This window comes from Lithobates pipiens, unplaced genomic scaffold, assembly GCF_037356315.1.
Source record: "Lithobates pipiens isolate NorthernLeopardFrog02 unplaced genomic scaffold, aLitPip1_a1.2 Scaffold_19, whole genome shotgun sequence".
NCBI classification, from domain to species: domain Eukaryota; kingdom Metazoa; phylum Chordata; class Amphibia; order Anura; family Ranidae; genus Lithobates; species Lithobates pipiens.
In genome coordinates, this window is record NW_027507764.1 from 300,042,052 (window position 1) to 300,054,475 (window position 12,424).

Below are 12,424 nucleotides of genomic sequence, written 5' to 3' on the forward strand. Positions count from 1 at the left end.
CGGACCAGGCGCGGTGGCCCGGCAGAAGAACCGAAGAGGGGGACAAGACCCCCGAAGTCGGGAGAAGAGGCCGGCGGCGGGGAGGAAGAAAGCCGGACTCCTCCGCTAGCAAAAGAGCTACACACACATAGCGGAGGAGTCCGGCGAGAAGACCCCCGAAGACGGAAGACCCCCGGCTGTGCAATAAAATATTTTTTTCCCCTGTGTTGTGTTTTTATTTGTACTTTATTTCACAGGTGAATGGGTAGGGGTACATTGTACCCCATACTCATTCACATAGGGTGGGGGGCCGGTATCCGGGGGCCCCCTTCTTAAAGGGGGCTCCCGGATTCCGATAAGCCCCCCGCCCGCAGACCCCGACAACCAACGGCCAGGGTTGTCGGGAAGAGGCCCTTGTCCTCATCAACATGGGGACAAGGTGCTTTGGGGTGGGGGGGCCGCGCGGCCCCCCCTTCCCCAAGGCACCCCCCATGTTGAGGGCACGCGGCCTGGTACGGCTCAGGAGGGGGGGCGCGCTCGCTCGCCCCCCTTTCCTGGCCGGCCGGGTAGCGTGCTCGGACAAGGGTCTGGTGTGGACTTGGGGGGAACCCCCACGCCGATTTTTTTCGGCGTTGGGGTTCCCCTTTAAGCCCATTCCAGGCGGCGGAGCCCGCGACGTCTCCTTCGCGGGCCCCGCCTACCTGTACACGCGCTCGAAATGGGCGGATTTGCCTCCTCCTTACGTGGGCGAGTCCGTTCATTTCAAAAGTTGAGCGAACTGTTTGCCCAACCTTGTTCGTCAAACAGTCCGCTCGTGTGTGGGCAAGTCCGCTCATGCAAATTTTGAGCGGACTGTTTGACAAACTGTTTGCCGAACAAGGTTGGGCGAACAGTCCGCGCGTGTGTACGCGGCCTTAGAATAAGAAGGAGGTGAAGCCTCCATTAATCTACATGTAATATTCATTGTGTCAATGCTCAGATTATCAGTACAGACCCATCAGGGATGCTCTCCAGAGCCCACCAGGGATGCCAACCCATGCCCGACAGGGATGCAAATCGGTGTCCATTAAGGCTGCCAAACACTACCCATCAGTAATGCCTGTCAGTGTGTCCTCATCAGTGCTGCCTATGAGTGCCCATCCGTGCTGCATATCAGTGGCCATCATTGCTACATGTTAGTGCCATCTCATCGGTGCCACCTCTTCAGTGCCAGTCAGTGCAGCCTCATCAGTGCTCATCAGTGATGGAAGAAGACTTACCTATTTACAAATTTTTATAGCAAAGACTAAGAAACTTTTTTTCTTCAAAATTTTCAGTCTTATTTTAGTTGTTTAGCAAAAAAATAAAAAACCCAGTGTTGATCAAATACCACCAAAAGAAAGCTCTATTTGTGGGAAGAAAATGATCAAAATGTTGCATGACTGCACAATTGTCATTCAAAATGCAACTTCACTGTAAGCTGAAAATTGGCCTGGGCAGGAAGGGGGGGAAAGTGCCCAGTATTGAAGTGGTTAAGAGATAGCAAGCCCAATACACTAAACTGCTATGTGTTATGTGCCATAGCAAATTGGCCATGAGTGTAATTTTCAGCTGTCATTGGATCTTATTGCTGAACATAATGATCATGTTGGCAGATACTATTCTTTATATCTTCATGCAATAATTCTCAGTTGGGGTTCTGGAGAAGTTTCCAGGGGTTCCAATGCTTGCCACCGTTGCAACAGATTTATACAGTATTTGCCCAACGTTGACTTCGGTGTCCCCATGTGGTATGCTTTAGGTTCTAGTGCCAATTCACTTATGCTTAAATATATTGCTCAATAGCCACAAAGGATATTAAAGGGTTTGTAAAGGTTCAGCATCGGGGCCACTCTGTGCAAAACGAGCTGCACAGTGGAGGTAAGTATGATATGTTTGTTATTTAAAAAAAACATGAACCTTTAGTGTCCCTTTGATCTACTCCGTATACACCAAATACCTTTGCAAACCTGGATGTTACCTTGTAAAAGGGATTGACAGCATCACTGTGTTGTACATAGCCTGTGCAGAGAGCAGAGCTGTGCGATGAACCTAACATGCCCTACCCACTATAGGCTATTTGCAGAAATCTACTGGAGGGGGCGGAGACAAGACCAGTCACCCTGCACAAGGAAAGAGAGCAGCACAGAAAGGTCTTTATTACAGGAGGCTCTTCCACAGAGGCAAAGTTTTGTTCTAGATTACTGCTCAGGTCTGGAAGAAATATACAAACCATCCCAATATTCAAGTAAGAATACACACGACTCTTGGATTCAGACAATATTTACTTATCCCAGAGTTCCCCTTTAACTAATTTTAATAAAGGCACGGCAGTTCAAAAGAGGAGCTTCAGAAGAAAGGCGTAGAAAGGGCTGGTGTAGTTATTTTGCATAGAGTTAATTTTGAAGTTATTAGCTCTCCTTATGCTGCTATTATGTTATGGGATAACAAGTAGGTTATGAATTAAAGAGGAAGTAAAGCGAGAAAAAAAAATACACCCTGCAAGGAAAGTCATAATGAGCTAGTATGCATAGCATACTAGCTCATTATGAATAACTTACCTGAGATCGAAGCGACCCTTCCTCCGTCACTGCCATGATACCCTTAATGACTTCCGGGCATCGCAGCTCCGGTGCTGTGACTGGCCGGAGCCACGATGACATCATTCTGGCGCATGCGCTCGGGAGCAGTCAGTGACGGCATGTTCACCTTCACTTGCGGCGCGCTCAGCGGTGCACAGTTTTTGTAAAATATCTCCTTAACAGTGTAGGTTAAGGAGATATTTCTTGCACCTACATGTAAGCCTTAATCTAGGCTTACCTGTAAGTTAAAGTGGTCCCAGGGGGTTTACAACCACTTTAAATGAATAGTTGCTGACCAGTCGCTACAGAAACTTAAGAGCAAAATAACATGCAATCGTTTTTTTTTTCCTCTGAACTAGTCTTGCAGTGCATGACAGGACCTCTTAAATATGAGATCTGGGGTCAAAAAGGCCTCAGATCTCATATTTGGACTTAAATGCAAAAAAAAAAAATTAAGTTTTGTAATTTAGAAAAAATTACATTAAAAAAATTGTGCCTTTAAGACGTATGGGCGGAAGTGACATTTTGACGTTGCTTCCACCCTGCTATGGTATGGAGACGGTTGGGGGCCGTCTTCCACTCGTCTCCATATCTAGCAAGGAGACAGGCGCGATGGCCTCTAATGCTGCCGATGGCTCCGGTAAGCGGCGGAGGGCACCGGATAGCAGCGGGAGGGGGCCCCCTCTCCCGCCACTGATAAAAGTGATCCCGCGATGAATCCACTGCAGACACCACGTTTATCTTGTAGCTGACCTCCGGCCGAACACGGGGATACTGGGATTATGGCAGCTAGCTGCTGCCATAACAACGATATCTGTCCCCAAAATAGGGACGGACATCGGCGCGCGGCAGTTCGGCAGGACATCCAGAACTATATACACTATATTATTGTCAGAAACCATGAATCAGACCGAGACAGAAGTACAATTAAATCTCACGTGTTTATTAAATAAAAAGGTAAATGGAGCGTAGTCAAAGCATAGCCAGAGTCCAGTAACCAGATAGAGTAGTCAGCCAGGCCAGAGTTCAATAACCAGATCAGGTAATCAGCCAGGCCAGAAGTCAGGCATCCAAGTAGAGCAACAGCAAGCAGGATAAGGAGCCAGAAGGGATGTCAGCAAGCCAGTCTTTAAACAGAACCGCAGGAGATGGTTTCTTGTGATGTGACCAAGGCAAAGGCAGAGGTGAAGTGAGCTGGACAGCTTTAAGTAGGCAGGTCAGATGAGCATAATCAGGAACAGCTGGTAACTGTGGAGAGAGATGAGAGCTGGCAATTAGCCGACATCTGAGCAGCCAGCCCAGCGAAGGAAGGGCTAAGCCAGCCCTAACAGTGATGTCTTCTCTCCTCGGTCTGGAACGAAAAAGACCAACACGAGGAGAGATGACATCACTTCCCCGTCAGTGTTTACACTTATCCTTCCCCTGTCGTATATCATTCGTCAGGACCGATCACCAGGTCCAGGCCAGATATCACTGGCCTGGGCCTGGGGATTGATCGGTGCCTGATCGAATCCGATGGTCGCGGCTGACGTAACATGACGGCGATTCGCCTGCCTGTGCCATTCTGCCACAGTACAACTGTGGCGGATAGTCAGCAAGCAGTTAAATAGCTTGTTTGGGCCTTTTGGACAAAATAGACTATTTAACCACCTCCCGCCCACTGTATAGACCATGGGTCTTCAAACTATGGCCCTCCAGTTGTTCAGGAACTACAGTTCCCATCATGCCTAGTCATGTCTGTGAATGTCAGAGTTTTACAATGCCTCATGGGATGTGTAGTTTCACAACAGCTGGAGGGCCGTAGTTTTAGGATCCCTGGTATAGACTAATGACGGTGGAGGGGTGGCTTTCTCATTCATATCATTCATGTCATATGACATTGCCCCAGTCTTGCCGTGCTTGTGTGCCCACGGGGGCTCACAGATCAGCGGCACAGTGGACAGGGCACAACCCTGATCTTGGTAAAGAGACGATGATGAGGCTCTTTACCCATGCGATCAGCTGTGTCGAATCACAGCTGATCACATGTAAACAAGGAAATGCCAGTTTTGTCTCTCCTCGCCTCACACTGAAGGCATGTGAGGAAAGAACAGCCAGTCAGTGGCATTTCCTCACAGAGGAGATCTGCACAGATAATTAGGGCACTGATTATCAGTGCAACCCCAGTAGTGATGCCAATTTTTGCCCATCAGTGATGCCAATCAGTGCTGCCCATCAGTGCTGCCTATCATTGCCCATAACTGCCACCTATCAGTGCACATCACTTGCCCATCAGTGCTGCATATTAGTGCCACCTCATCAGTGCAGCCTTAACAGTGCATGTCAGTAAAGGAAAAAATAACACAACAAAAGTTCCTTGAGTGCTATAAACTGTCAGCCATCTGTGTAGATATACGTATCCTGGAGAATATAAAGAGAGCTAAAGCCCAGTGCAGCCGCCAATCACTGGAAAAGGTGGATAACAAGACACTAAAACAAAAAAGCAGCGCTCCATGGGTCCAGCATAAAGACTGGCAAACATATAGCCAATTTAAAAATGAATTAATTTATTTGATGCACTCTTAAAGAGATAAAAACAACTGTCAATGATTAAAAATTTGTAGGGATTTGCAGAAGCAATCATAAAAAATAATGGTCATTGTGGATATAATGTGAACAGGATAAACACGGTAAGACTATGACATCCAGGTGGAAAGGGGCTAACATCAACCAAGTAACTTCTGCTATCAGTCCTTGGTGAGACCGAATGGATCTCTAGGATAAACCACCTAAGCGGGGAATCCAAAATCACAGCTATCATCATGATACCTGGATGTGGGTGTCAAACCTGCTGTGCTGCGGGAGGTGTGTTGTAACAACATTTTCTGACAGAAGCTAAGAAATTATAATTTTTTTTTTACAGGGTTCCCTTTAAGAGCCGCCAGAGGGAGCACATGCACCTGCTGAAAAGCAGGGGACCTGATGTGCATGGCCGGTTGTGATCACTGCCGGTCATGCGCATTCGCGTGCACAAGAGCTAGCATACAAAAACACACAAATCCCTGTTTTGTCAGGAGAAAAGAGATGTCATTTGTTCCTACTAAGTAGGAACAAAGATATGTCTCCTCTCCTACTCAGTCCTATCTCCATACAGTTAGAACACACTGAGAGAACACACATTTAACCCCTTGATCACCCTAGTGTTAACCCCTTCCCTGCCAATGACATTTATACAGTATTCGGTGCATATTTATAGCACTAATTGCTGTATAAATGTCAATGGTTCCAAAAATGTGTCAAATGTGGTTGATCTGTCTATCACAATGCAGTACCGCCAAAAATCGCAGTTCACCGCCATTACTAGTAAAAAAAAAAAAATGCCATAAATCTTTCCCATAGTTTGGTTTGCGCGAAAGTCATAGCATCTACAATCAATATACGCTTATTGCGATTTTTTTTTGCCAAAAATATCATATACATATCAGCCTAAACTGATGAAGACTTTTTTTTTATATTGGGGGTATTGATTATAGCAAAAAGTAAAAAATATTTTTTTTTTCAAAATTGTCAATGGATCAAATTCCACCAAAAGAAAGCTCCATTTGTGGGAAAAAAAAAATAGATGCAAGTTTTGTTATGGGTATAGCGTCCGGTCAGGAAGGGGGTAAAATCTCCTGGGACTGAAGTGGTTAAATACATATATTTTGTGTGGGAAAAAAAATGAAAAGAATTTATTTTGGTACAGTGTTGTCATTCAAAGTGTAAGGCCGCGTACACACGGGCGGACTGTTCGCCCAACTTTGTCCGCTGAACAGTGTTTGGGCGGACAGTCCGCTCGTGTGTGGGCTTTCAGCGGACAGTTTCAGCGGACAGTTGGACGGACAAGGTTTTTCGGAATTTCCGAAAAACTGTCCGCTGAAACCTTGTTTGAGCGAACAGTCCGCCCGTGTGTAGGCTTGTTCGTCAAACAAAGTTGCGCGCATGCTCAGAAAGGATTTTCACGCCGAAAGCTATAATGCAGTGTATAGGACGTCGTATTTTTCGTCCCGTCGTACGTGCCGTTCACGTCATCGCGCACGGTTTCAGCAAACTGTTCGTCCGTCGTGTGTGGCCATGTCCGTCCATGCTAAGTTTGAGCGGACTGTTTGCCGAAACTGTTGGACGGACAAAGTTGGGCGAACAGTCCGCGCGTGTGTACGCGGCCTAACAGCGCTGAAAATTGGCCAGGGCAGGAAGGGGATAAAAGTGCCCAGTATTGAAGTTGTTAAAGGGACATTAAATGTGACGCTAGGCTTTAATTGAAAAGTCCTATTCCAGATTCTGGTCCCTTCACCCCCCATTGGAGCACCCCTGCACCCTGAATCTTTATTCATGCCTTCAGTGTAGTCAGTGATGTCACAAGATCCTCTTCTTCCTATGTCAGTGAATGGATCCTAAATATTGCAGAGGGTTACAGCATTCTCCTTTCAGATCGTGGCTGGTGGGCAAAGCTCCCAACTTCCCAACTGTCCCTGATTTAGAGGGACTGTTACTGATTTGGAACAAAGTCCCACGGTCCCTCTTTCCTTCTCATTTGTTCCTCATTTTGGTCTGATATATATATATATATATATATATATATATATATATATATATATAAAATGCTCTATTTCTCTCTTAAATAGTGTTTCCCAGTGCTAACCCTTTCATCCAGTTTCTAAATTGCTGCATTTGTAAATGTCAAAAGCCAATATAAAGGAATAGTAGTGGTAAACAACTTTTGGGTTTAACTAATTTTCCTTTTTTTTGTTGCATAATTCTCCTTGAAGGGGGTGTGTCTTATGCCTACATACTTTTGCTGATAGATGTCCCTGACTCCCATCGCAAAAAGTTGGGAGGCATGCTGGTGGGTAGAGTCATGATCTGAACGGGGAGCCGTGCTGGATTGGTAAATGGGTGAGTTGGTGGTGTTATAGCACTGGAGAGTATTGCAGCCAGAACGTTTTTTTTTTAAATTTTTTATCTTGAACCTGTGTTGGAGATTACATTTGATAAAATCTTACTGCCGAAACTGAAGAATGGCTTTAAGGCTAAGTCCTCCTCCTTATTAACCTCGACTTCAACAGTCCAGCACGTGCAATGACCCTTTGCGATACTGGCATTTTCTCTCCTGATTTTTCCAGGTCTTTGGCTGCTTTAATTGGCCAGCATGGGACTCCTTTCCATGTTCAGGAGGTCAGTCATCCCGGCACACAGCCACTATGCCTGAATGTAAACTAAGCTGCACTTTTGCAACTTACTGTACATGTTAAAGAGGACTAATGTCCCGTACACACGATCGGACATTGATCAGACTTTCCGACAACAAAATCCATGGATTTTTTTCCGACGGATGTTGGCTCAAACTTGTCTTGCATACACATGGTCACACAAAGTTGGTCGTAAATTACGAATGTCAAGAATGCGGTGACATACGACACGTACGACGAGCTGAGATAAATGAAGTTCAATAGCCAGTGCTGCTCCACTGCTTGATTCCAAGCATGCTTAGCACTTTATGCATCGGAATTATGTGCACACAATCAGAATTTTCGCAAACAGATTTTGTTGTCAAATTTGAGAACCAGATTTCAAATTTTGTGTGATGGAAATTCCGATGGAAACTGTCCAATGGAGCCTACACAACCTCCGATCACACATTTTATGTCGGAAAGTCTGACCGTGTGTACAGGGAATGAGAGCAGTAGGGGGAGTTTATTTTATTGCAGAAGAGACATTGCATCAGCCTGCTCACATTTATTTTTAATTTAGAATTTAGTTCCGGTTGTATTTATTTGTCGCATACGTAGGCTGACTTCTCATCTGTATTTCTCTGTATTTTTTTATTGCTTTGGGCAGAAGTATTGTGATGCGTTGACATGCACTGAAATTCCCATCAAAAGCTCTGATAGCAAGCCTTATTGCATTTAAAAACGGACCTTAATTTTTTTTAGTCAATGCACTGCATAGATGTGAGGTAGCACCAGTACTTATTTACACTTGTATTGGCCTTTGAAGAGTGGGCAACATGTGATCACTGTTCAGAGGGTGTTTGGCAGGCAGCAAGGAGGCATTATGTTGCCTCCTAACAACCTTTTTTAATTCCTAAAAGCCAAAATTTTGGTGCATCACAAATATAATCTGAGAGCCGCCCCTTGCAGCTGTCAGAATAAACAGATCAGTGCTGCGACTGTTTGGTGTTCCTGCAAAGCAAACAAGAACGGCTAACAATAACACAGAGAGTAATGACATACCATTGACTCAATAAAACAACAATTTATTAATTTTTTACATTTTTTGTTTTTTACTTTCTTTTTTCTAATTTTACTTAACCGGGTCCATCCACATCCAGAAAAAAACCCAGAAGACTGCATAATTTTCTGGACCAGATCAGAAGTAGCCTGGTGTATAGGTATAGGGGAGTCCTTTATATCCGGTAGTCCATAGAGCTGACAGCGGTCTACCCCTGTCCACTGGGCAAAACCTTTAGGGGCTTAAAACATGAATCATTGTGCTTTCCATAAAAGCCAATACAATAAAAGACAAATGGATCGCTCATCAGGTCTCCATATATCGCTCTTTATTTGGCACATATATAAATCGATTCCTCAAACTCCTGGGAACAACTCAAAAGCTGCCAAAACCTGGGATTGAACCAGGGACTGTTAGACCTTCAATCTAACACTCTACCACCTGAGTTATTTTAGCAAGTTCAGCGGTGTATTGTTTATTAGCTATGTTGGAAGGCTAGAATTTGTAGGAGGAGTCTGAGGGTTATATATCCTTCCTCTTCTATTAGATCCTTTGTCGGCTCCTTTCTGGGTTACGGGTGATGCACGTCACTTCTGGTTCCTCAGTGCGGTGTTCAGTGGCAGCAGTGGTGGCGGTTCCTCTCACAATGCTCACGCCGGGTACCATCGCGGGACCACCCACGCATCCAGTGCGCAATTCAGCACCATCGAGGGGTCCGCCTGTCCGCTCTCCTGGTGCTTATGCCAGGTACCATGGGGACCACCTGCCCATGCATACATGCTCTATCCGGCATTTGGGAGGAGGAGCCACCTGCTTTCCCCAGTGCTCACGCCGGGGGAGAGGGAGGGCGTCCATCCACCCACTCCTCCCTAGTCATGCCAGCGTCGGGGGGGGGGGGCATCCGCCCATCCATTTCTCCCAGGGTTTGCTCTATTCGTTTTTACAGTTATTCCAGCCCCTCCTAGTCTCCGCCCATCCAGCCCTCTGCACTGCAGCTCCTCCTGCTCTCCCTCAAAAATCGAGTCACTCTTCTGCCGCACTGCCCCTGTGTGCCCCCCCTTCAAGCTGCCGGGGGGGGGGGGGAGTGACTGAGGGCAGTTCCAAGATGGGGGGGGGGCTGCCATGGCTGACTACAAATAGTTTTCATGATTGGTAAGATTACTGTTTTATCTGTTGGGATGATTTGGCCACTCCTGGAATTTCTTTGATGATAAATCTTTATCCCACCTCTTTCTCTGTATTTCTAGTATTTATCACATGGCTCCACCCCCACTGCCAACATTACCATCTCCCTCTTTTATCAAAACTTGGAGATATCCAGAGAGGAAGTCAAACCCTCAGCCGGTTCTTCAGTTCCAACCTTCAACAAGCTGGTGCAGTTCTCAGTGGTGCATTTGGATGGTCATGTTTTAAAGTTCCAGGTGAAGAGTAAAGCGGCGTCTCTGGGGGAGCTGTTTGTCTCATTGAGCACTGTCCCACTAAACAAGGATGTCTGATATCGCCTGGGAGAATGACCCAACACATCTGCAGCTTCAGGAATAAGGGGGATGGTTCTGATGATATTTACAGTGCCTTGCAAAAGTATTCGGCCCCCTTGAACTTTTCAACCTTTTGCCACATTTCAGGCTTCAAACATAAAGATATCAAATTTTTATTTTTTGTGAAGAATCACCAACAAGTGGGACACAATTGTGAAGTGGAAAGAAAACTATTGGATTTTTGAAACTTTTTTAACTAATAAAAAAATGAAAAGTGGGGCGTGCAAAATTATTCGGCCCCCTTGCGTTAATACTTTGTAGAGCCACCTTTTGCTGCGATTACAGCTGCAAGTCGCTTGGGGTATGTCTCTATTAGTTTTGCACATCGAGAGACTGAAATTCTTGCCCATTCTTCCTTGCAAAACAGCTCGAGCTCAGTGAGGTTGGATGGAGAGCGTTTGTAAACAGCAGTTTTCAGCTCTTTCCACAGATTCTCGATTGGATTCAGGTCTGGACTTTGACTTGGCCATTCTAACACCTGGATACGTTTATTTGTGAACCATTCCTTTGTAGATTTTGCTGTATGTTTGGGATCATTGTCTTGTTGGAAGATAAATCTCCGTCCCAGTTTCAGGTCTTTTGCAGACTCCAACAGGTTTTCATCCAGAATGGTCCTGTATTTGGCTGCATCCATCTTCCCCTCAATTTTAACCATCTTCCCTGTCCCTGCTGAAGAAAAGCAGGCCCAAACCATGATGCTGCCACCACCATGTTTGACAGTGGGGATGGTGTGTTGAGGGTGATGAGCTGTGTTGCTATTACGCCAAACATATCGTTTTGCATTGTGGGCAAAAAGTTCGATTTTGGTTTCATCTAACCAGAGCATCTTCTTCCACATGTTTGGTGTGTCTCCCAGGAGGCTTGTGGCAAACTTTAGACGAGACTTTTTATGGATATCTTTGAGAAATGGCTTTCTTCTTGCCACTCTTCCATAAAGGCCAGATTTGTGCAGTGTACGACTGATTGTTGTCCTATGGACAGACTCTCCCACCTCAGCTGTAGTTCTCTGCAGTTCATCCAGAGTGATCATGGGCCTCTTGGCTGCATCTCTGATAAGTTTTCTCCTTGTCTGAGCTGAAAGTTTAGAGGGACGGCCAGGTCTTGGTAGATTTGCAGTGGTCTGATACTCCTTCCATTTCAAAATGATCGCTTGCACAGTGCTCCTTGGGATGTTTAAAGCTTGGGAAATCTTTTTGTATCCAAATCCGGCTTTAAACTTCTCCACAACAGCATTACGGACCTGCCTGGTGTGTTCCTTGGTCTTCATGATGCTCTCTGCGCTTTTAACAGAACCCTGAGACTATCACAGAGCAGGTGCATTGAGCGGCGTGCTGGGTGAGCGGCGTGCTGACGTTACCGCCATTTCCCGTTGACCAGGAAGGACGGGCAGTGTTAATAGGAGAGAGCCGGCCGGCTCGTGATTGTACTTACGCTTGTACTCAACTGGAAATTTGTGAGTTTGTTTTATCTTTATTTCGTTCGGATTAAAAATTTTATGCGGAATTAGGCTATGGGAGCCTTTCTTTCTTTTTTTACCTAATAATTACGGTGGAATGTGAGACGCTGTAAGAAAGAGATATAAGAGGTGGAGACGCCAGCAGAACCCATTGGAGAGACCAGGAACGATCGTTTTTCTTCATGCTTGTATGATCTCCCTAAAAAGAGATCTTGGCAGCTGGTAAGCCTCATTGAAATAGGTGGTGGATAGAACTTTCTCTTTGGGCGCACCTGCTATACATCTGAAGGGTGTTTGTAAAGAGTCACTTCAATGGACTAAATTCATATCTTTGGGCTTCCCTCCTCTTGGACTTTTTATGTGTTTTAAGTTTGAGGATTTTCTACACAATTTTTGATAGTACACACTGTCTAGTATTTAATACTAGAATTTAACATGTCACAATGTTATTATTGTAATGTATAAGTTTTAGCGCAGCTTTATATTTTTTGGTTTGGGTTTAGTGTGCGTATCTCACATTGGGCTGCAGCAAGAATTTATACTGTTATTATTTATATTATCACATTTAGAGTTTGCTTCACTGGCTTAGGCCTTGTTTTGAT

The 12,424-nt window shown here is 45.3% G+C and overlaps 2 protein-coding genes across 3 annotated transcripts in view; one reads left to right on the plus strand and one right to left on the minus strand.

Annotated features, from left to right (window-relative positions):
* Positions 1 to 12,424, plus strand: part of RETREG1 (reticulophagy regulator 1) — a 214,595-nt gene that overhangs the window by 23,526 nt on the left and 178,645 nt on the right. The window lies entirely within an intron of this gene.
* LOC143996766 (putative serine/threonine-protein kinase DDB_G0277449) overlaps positions 3,521 to 12,424 on the minus strand; it is a 63,035-nt gene continuing 54,131 nt past the window's right edge. For both annotated transcript variants that reach the window (XM_077492021.1, XM_077492020.1), the window contains exon 4: positions 3,521 to 3,827. The gene's annotated coding sequence lies outside the window, so the exon portion shown is untranslated. The remainder of the gene's footprint in view (positions 3,828 to 12,424) is intronic.